Below are 7604 nucleotides of genomic sequence, written 5' to 3'. Positions count from 1 at the left end.
TTGAGACCGGGTGAGAACACGTGTTGGCCTGGAGCGGGATGGGCGCCACCAAACCCAAGACACACCAAAGGAAATGGTGCCCCTAGGACCCCAGTGGTTAATGGACCCATCCAGCCAACTATTTTGTTGTGTATTTTGTCCTTTATTCGGTTTGGGCGTATTTGGGTGTATTATTTTTGTCATGGATTTGATCGTGTGTTTTGCTGTGTAATTTGTCATTATTTTGTCATAAATTTGGCACGTATTTTGTCATGAAATTTTTTACTTATTTTGACGTTTTTGCTGTATAATTTGTTATGTATTTTGCATGTATTTTGTCATGTATTTTTTCATGTATTTTGTCATGTATTTAGTCATGTAATTGGTTATGTATTGTGTTTTGTATCTTGTCATTTATTATGTCATGTATTTTGTTGTGTTATTTAGCTTGTATTTTGTTGTGTAATTTGTTATTTAATTTGTCGTGTATTTTGGCATGTATTTTGTTGGAAATTGGGTCATTTATTGTGTCATGTGTTCTGTTGAGTATTTTGTCGCAACAAAATTTTATTCAGATGAGGGGGCGGGGCAAACTGGCTGCGGTTTTTTTTTTACTCATGGCTGATTCGTTCATCACGAATCAGCCACTCGGTGAAAAGCTGAGGCAACAGTGCAACCTCCTTGTGTGAACAACATTTTTGTGTGACAAAATACACATCAAAATACAAGACAAAAAAAATTACAAAATGCAAAAATTAAATTAAAAAATGCATTTATGTTATATATTTAGGTATCATGTGATTTATTTATGTGTTCATTTATTTATATGGCATATATTTGTTAATTATTCATACAAGATTGGTCCACAACAGTGGGGGACGACTCTGCTTGACAAATAGATACAAAACAACACAACGTTTAATCATTTTTTTTAAAATGGTATGGACCAAACTATGGATTCGGTGCCGTGATTATTTGCACTTGCCTTGATTTCTCATTCTTTAAAGATAAGCAAAGGAAAAATGGTGTGAATTTATTTTCTTTTGATGCTCTCAGTTGGCAGATGAGGCCAAAATCTAAAGCAAGCCTGGAGTTTTTTGCGTCCTCTAATGCACAAGAGCTTTGATGCGCCACATGTGCCCAAAAATGTAATTGGACAAGCGGAAGTCTCCTAATAAGCAAACCCCCATCCTCTCCTCTCTACTTGTACACATTCACACAGGAAGAAAGCATGAGAGGAAGCAGCATCCAGTGTAAAAGAGTTCCATCACCGTGAGGTGAAAGGTCAACACTTGACTCAAGAGTTGATGCTTGACTTAAGATGGAAAATTGTGCGCCTGTGTTTGGAGAGGAACAAAAAAAGTGCAATAAAGTGTAACGGTCAAAGAGATGAGAGAATGATGACTTGGCTTCTGTTGCGAATTGAGCAGACATCATGCAGTTTGTTTCAGGTTTCTTTATCTTACAACAATAGTGTGTTACATACATTTGTAGTTTTTGAATATTTTGACACTAAGCAAACATTCGTTTTATTGCTATCAATATAATGTATGGGTTGGTTTACATACAGGAAATAATCCTTTTAAAAAAGGAGCATTGCCAATATTCCGATTTAGTAGAGCCATGTAAACGCGCACAATAATCCAATGAAGGTCTCTGATTGCGATAGTTGGCTTAGTCCTTATATTTACCGATTACTCGTGCACGTATATGCATTTGTGTAATCCAAATGCATATTTTCCCTCACCTTGTTTTTTTTTTCTCTCCGTAAAACACTGTGGGATTTGGAGTACATAGTTGAATGATACACACAAATGTTTACCCGCTTAAACGTAATGTGTTTTTCTGGAACATTTCTTTTTTTCTACCATTACAGTAAAAATGCCACATGTGTATAGAATAGAATAGAATAGACTTTATTGCCATTGATAACAATGCAGTGAAAACTCCACAATAATCATGGAATTAAGACTTAAGAGAAAAATTAGATAAAGCAATGTCATGATAAATTACAATTCACAGATCCCTTAACCACCCGGGTTGTTGAGCAGGACTTTATTGTGGTGCATCTTGGGAAAGTACAGCCTGGAGGTGCCCATTCCTCTCCGGGCTGTTTTTTTCTGGGGTAGGATTTAGCTCCCCTACATGAAACAGATAATATTAGTTTATGCTTTGACTCTTTTCATGTTTACCAGTAGCATGAGAAGCCTCCTGTTCAGACCCAGGTACAGGACCCTCTTCATCTGGTCACTGTTGTTTTTCATTGTGAAGCGTAATACCACTCTTCAGAGATGAGCCGGACCTCTGCATTGACGGGCAGCGACATTTGACAATGCTAATACTAGATCCTAAATCACTAGGGGAAGACTTTCGAGTCGCATATCATACAATACGCACGGCATGACATGTGGCTTTCATATTTTTGTTGAAAAACAAACTTTGTGGCGATGACGTTACGCCCTATAGGCAGGTATGTCTACAAGGTAGTGGCTTGGAGACTGGCCTTAGTTGTAAACGCAATTTATTTTTTCGGAAAAGTGCACTGAAAAATAGTGAAATAACTAATTTAGCAGCAACAGCGTGTCTAAGTCGACTAATAAAGTATGATTTGTCCGATACAATACCCTTTTTAAATACAACAGGATACAGATACAGATTTCTCACAGAGAATACCTCAGTTGAATCCATCTATAAATAGTGTAAGTCTGTGCTCTTAGCTAACCACGTACAAGTAAACCTTGTAAACACACAAGAGGCAGCAATGGAGCTCACCTTTGCAGCGCGGTGGAAAAAATCACAGTAGTTCATTGAATTTGGTGAATAACATTAAATTAAATCATCGATTATTTCATCTCAAAAGTCAAATGCGGAAACAATGTCTATTTGCATAATGACATCATTTGTGCTATACAAAAATACCCAAACAAATAAATTCTATTATTATTTTGTCTCTAGGCATGTCAGTGGGGATTGTGAGGTCTGGGGTGGTCGTCCCGCTCACTCAAGGAAAAAGTGAAGTGCAACTAGATCACCTCTCCCTTCCAGATGTAGTGATTGCCGCGTGGCCATTGTCTGGCTTGCCAGTCAGTAACTCATTCCATATGGCCTCTCCTACATTACTGTGTCCATAGAAAGGCCTTCCCATGGCGTCCCAGTTTACTATGGGTGGGACCGAGTTCCTGGCGGTATAACCGGGATGCGGGCTGAGCCTGCAACCTGAGTTGCAAATCTGTCTAGAAGAGAACAAACTCTAATTTCAAGCCGGGCAGGTGGAGCTCGACAGCCTTGGCAGGCCATCCATCTAGGACAAGGACAAGTCTGACATAACACCTACCCTGGCCATTGGATCATGGCTCCACTGTCTTGTGGACTCTTCTGGAGAAGGAAAGGCTATGGGAGTAAACTCAGACAAAAAATCCGGAGTGGGGCCCCTAAGGCAGCTGGAACGGCTACATGTCGCCCTTCTAGCAGCTCCTGCGGCCAACCTGGTGCCAAACGTACTGCCCTGCATTCAGTAAGGGGGTGAGGGGAATTCTGGAGTCCGGGCAGCCCTGAGTCTCCATACACCTTTCCCAATTTCTGCGCCTGAAGAAGCCACTTGGGTGCTGCTACAAGCAGCAAAATCAACACGGGAAGCAAGCAGTTCCGAGTGAGTCCAATCGAATTGGCGTGAGGATACATACGCTACGGGTTTGCCTCTGTTGGTGGGAGGACTAATTTAGTCCCATTTTCCGGCTACCGCCCACCTCAAGCCAGCAGCACCTGGTTAGTAGGGTGCCGACTCGCCTCAGTCCGCTTGCTCCACTGGGTGCTTGGTGCTTAGAGCAAATCTCGACAAGCGGACTGCAACATCGCATCAGGCCAGGTCAGTAAAGAGAAAGAGGAAACTACGAGCCATGCGCTTTGCGAGCTGAAATGTCAGGACCATGTGTCCTGTCCTGTCTGACGATCAGCATCAGAATGACGCCCGTTATCAACGTCAAACTCTCTAGGCCAGGGGTCGGGAACCTTTTTGACTCAAAGAGCCATGAAAGCAAAATATATTAATTTTATTTAGGGAAAGAGCCATATATTATGAGACAAATTTACTATAATGCTTAACACGCGCCCCAGACAAAAACTTAGTCTTCAGCACATTTATTTTTGATGATTTGATCAAAATTATGAAAAGAGAATAATGCCAGAGCCCGTGTCCCAAAATCAACAAACATACCAATTTAAACTTGTGTCTTTCTTGCAATTACTCAAGATCGGTTAAACTCACTTTGACCCTTTTTTTTCATACATATTGGTTTCAAAACCAGATGTAAGCAGTTATTTTGTAAAGACGTCACAACATTCTGCAAAAAGGGAGCCTGATGTGCTTATCTATGGTGCAGACGGCGTAGGGCGAGAGATGGGAGGGAGTGCTTGCACTTTTTGCATAGCTCCACCCATCCCTCCCACTCACCCAATCAAAAAACTTTAAGTTCTCTTCCTGTGTTGTGGCGTATTTACAGTGTGTTCTGTGGATTCATCATAAGGTATCTGAACACTGAAGACAGATAATATAGTGAGGTTTTATATAACGGATTCTTTAGCGATGTACAGCCAGAACGAGTTTTTTTTTTTTTTTTTTTCGTGTGACACCTTGACTGTAGATTGTAGTGAAAAACGTGCCCTATATATTCTGCCAAGCACTGCTCCAAAATCAGCTTTGGTATGGCTTTGTGTGTACCTGAACAGGATTAGTAGCTTACGTTTTGGACGAGATGGAGAAAATTAGCATGCAATCAAATTTGTCTCCGAGCCACAGGTACTCATAGAAAGAGCCATATATGGCTCGCGAGCCATAGGTTCCCGACGCCTGCTCTAGGCTAAAGGTGGAAGTTGCTTACAAGAGGCCAGGCTTGCAGACAGTGGCATGATTCATGGAAGTGATTACACATTCTTCTGGCAGGGCAGAGATGAAGAGGAAACACGTCTATAAGGAGTTGGATTTGCAGTGAAAAACCACCTGCTGTCTCCTAACGAACCACCAACGGGCAGCACAGAACGCATACTCGCTTTGGGCCTCTCCACATCCACAGGCTTCATAACGATACTCAACATCTATTCGCCAACTCTCTGCTCCACTCCAGAAGCAAAGGATACATTTTAAAGAAAGCTCGATGCTGCTATTGACAAAGTTCCAGCCTCAGCGAACTTGTTCCTGCCTAGGGATTTCAACGCCAGGGTAAGGGGAGACTATGGCTCTTGGCCTGATGGCCTCGGACACTTCGGTGTTTGTAAGGTGAACAAGAAGGGACAGGGACTGCTAGAACGGTATTCTTACTGCAAGCTGTGCATTATCAACACATTCTTCAACACAAAACCCCACCACCGCGTCTCTTGGAGGCACCCTAGGTCTGACCACTGGCACCAACTGGTCCTGACCATCACAAGAAGAGCCCAGCGAAGAGCAAACTCATAACACGCAGCTTTCACAGTGCAGACTGCGATACAGACCACATCTTGGTTTGCAGCAAAGTGCGTTTCATGCCGGAGAAGTTCCACTACCCCAAGCGTACAACACCCACACGTATCAACACTGCCCCGACGTCTGACCGTGAGCTCTGCAGTCAGTTTGTCGACTCCTGCGAACAGGCCCTGAGGAACCAGCCAACAGCTGAGACTGCTCAAGAGGAATGTAACATTCTGGGTGACACCATTCACAGAACAGCTTTGTCTACATTTGACAAGAAAAACCGTCTGAGTGGTTTGAGTGTTTTTACCTGCTAATTAACAAAGGCGGTTCTATGCGACGAAGCAGCCTGGGTATACCATCACCTAGTAAAGTATGTTATACTTTTCGTAATGCTGACTTTCGTTTTTGCGTTCTATTCAAAGACAAGTAACCTTTTGTTTTAAGCCCTTTCAAGCTTAAACATAGGCATTGATCCTTTGACAGAATGGCAATTCATTTTCTTATAAAATAAATATACAGTGGGACCTCGCTACTTCGCGGTTCGACGTTCGCGGCTTCAGAGCTTCGCGGTCTGTAATGGTTAAAAAAAAAAAAAGAATTTTTTTTTTGAAGAGGCGTCGCTACTTCGCAGATTTTAACTTTTTGCGGGTTTTTTCGGCGGAACGTCAGCGGACGCGGGATAAGGCGGCCGGCTGGATGGGACGGGACTCTGGGGGGGGGCGCGGCGTGGGTCACTCCCGGGCCGCGAGATGGAGTAAGTGCGGCGGACGCGGCGGACGCGGCGTCACACAGCGTCACACAGCGTCACACAGCGTCACACAGCGTCACACAGCGTCACACAGCGTCACACGGCGCAACGCGAGAAAAGGCGGCGGACGTGATCGTCCAACGACCTTAGTAGCGTGGCGCGACGACAGGCGGCCATTCGCCCTCGGCGGGTGAAAGGCGGCGGACGTGCGCGGGCCACCCGTAACTGGGGAATCCCCCTCGGCCGACGACCCTAGCACGGCGCACCGTTCTCGTTTCCCGGCGTGCGGTTTCGGTGTGGCTTCCGCTTCACTGCCCCCCCCTAACTCCACAGGTCCCCCCAGCTACCCCTTTCCCCCGCGGCCGCCCGTCCGTCGGCCGGAGCCATCGAGGGCCGTGTAGCGCGCGTGGTACGCTAACAGCGGCTTCCGCGCCAAGCGCCCGACCCGCTCGGCTTGTCGTGGTGTCGTGCGTATCGCGCCCGAAAGTACCCGCGCCGCGGGTCAGGGGCTCGCTCACGGGAGCGACCGAACGGCACCCACGGTGCGGCGCAAATAAAAACCCTGTCGTGAATTTGTCTCTGATCGTCCCGGGCGGACGTAAAATTGCCCAGCTGTACGATTCTTAGCGGTGGATCACTCGGCTCGTGCGTCGATGAAGAACGCAGCTAGCTGCGAGAACTAATGTGATTTGCAGTTGCGATTGGCTGGCAACCAGTTCAGGGTGTCCCCTGCCCACTGCCCAGAGATGGCTGGGATGGGCTCCTCTCACATCTATCTATCTATCTATCTATCTGTCTGTCTGTCTGTCTGTCTGTCTGCCTGTCTGTCTGTCTGTCTGTCTGTCTGTCTGTCTGTCTGTCTGTCTGTCTGTCTGTCTGTCTGTCTGTCTGTCTGTCTGACTGACTGACTGACTGACTGACTAAGCCATGTCCCCCTAGTCACTAGGGGGACATGGCTTAGTATACTAGGGCCTAGTGGGAGGTCATAATATTACTCAACAACCAACATATTTGATGTAATATTATGGCAACATTACACCATAGAATACATGGCAAATTTGACGTTAAAAAGCGGTAGATTTTTTCGCCCACTCCATTTTCACGGGCAAAACATTATCCGCCCCAGAATGTTAAAAAATGAACAAAATATGATTTGTTAAAACAGGAAGTGGCAAACTTTTACCAAAATGGAATTCTAATTAGATGGTTGGAGATGGGTTTTTTTTCTGTGTTGTTTGTTCACCCCAAATAAGAGTGAAGGAGTTTAGAAATGATCACCATCTTTTACTGGGAGTCAGGTAGGATACCATAGATGTGAAAAATCCCCTAAAAAACTAACTCGGCACTTTTGGTTTTGTTGACTCAGCATTTGTCCCAAAAACACATTCCACGCTCACAGGCCATAACAACATTGACTATCAACACCACATT

General features: G+C 44.7%; 1 pseudogene; it reads left to right on the top strand.

Moving 5' to 3' along the window:
• Positions 1-6791: 6791 nt before the first annotated feature.
• Positions 6792-6979, top strand: LOC148365073 (5.8S ribosomal RNA; annotated as a pseudogene).
• Positions 6980-7604: the final 625 nt, after the last annotated feature.

The sequence above is a fragment of the Urocampus carinirostris genome, chromosome 5 (genome assembly GCF_059441175.1).
Source record: "Urocampus carinirostris isolate Australia breed hairy pipefish chromosome 5, RoL_Ucar_1.0, whole genome shotgun sequence".
Taxonomy (NCBI): Eukaryota; Metazoa; Chordata; class Actinopteri; order Syngnathiformes; family Syngnathidae; genus Urocampus; species Urocampus carinirostris.
Note: the sequence above shows the minus strand (reverse complement) of the source record. Positions and strands in the feature narration are given on the sequence as shown.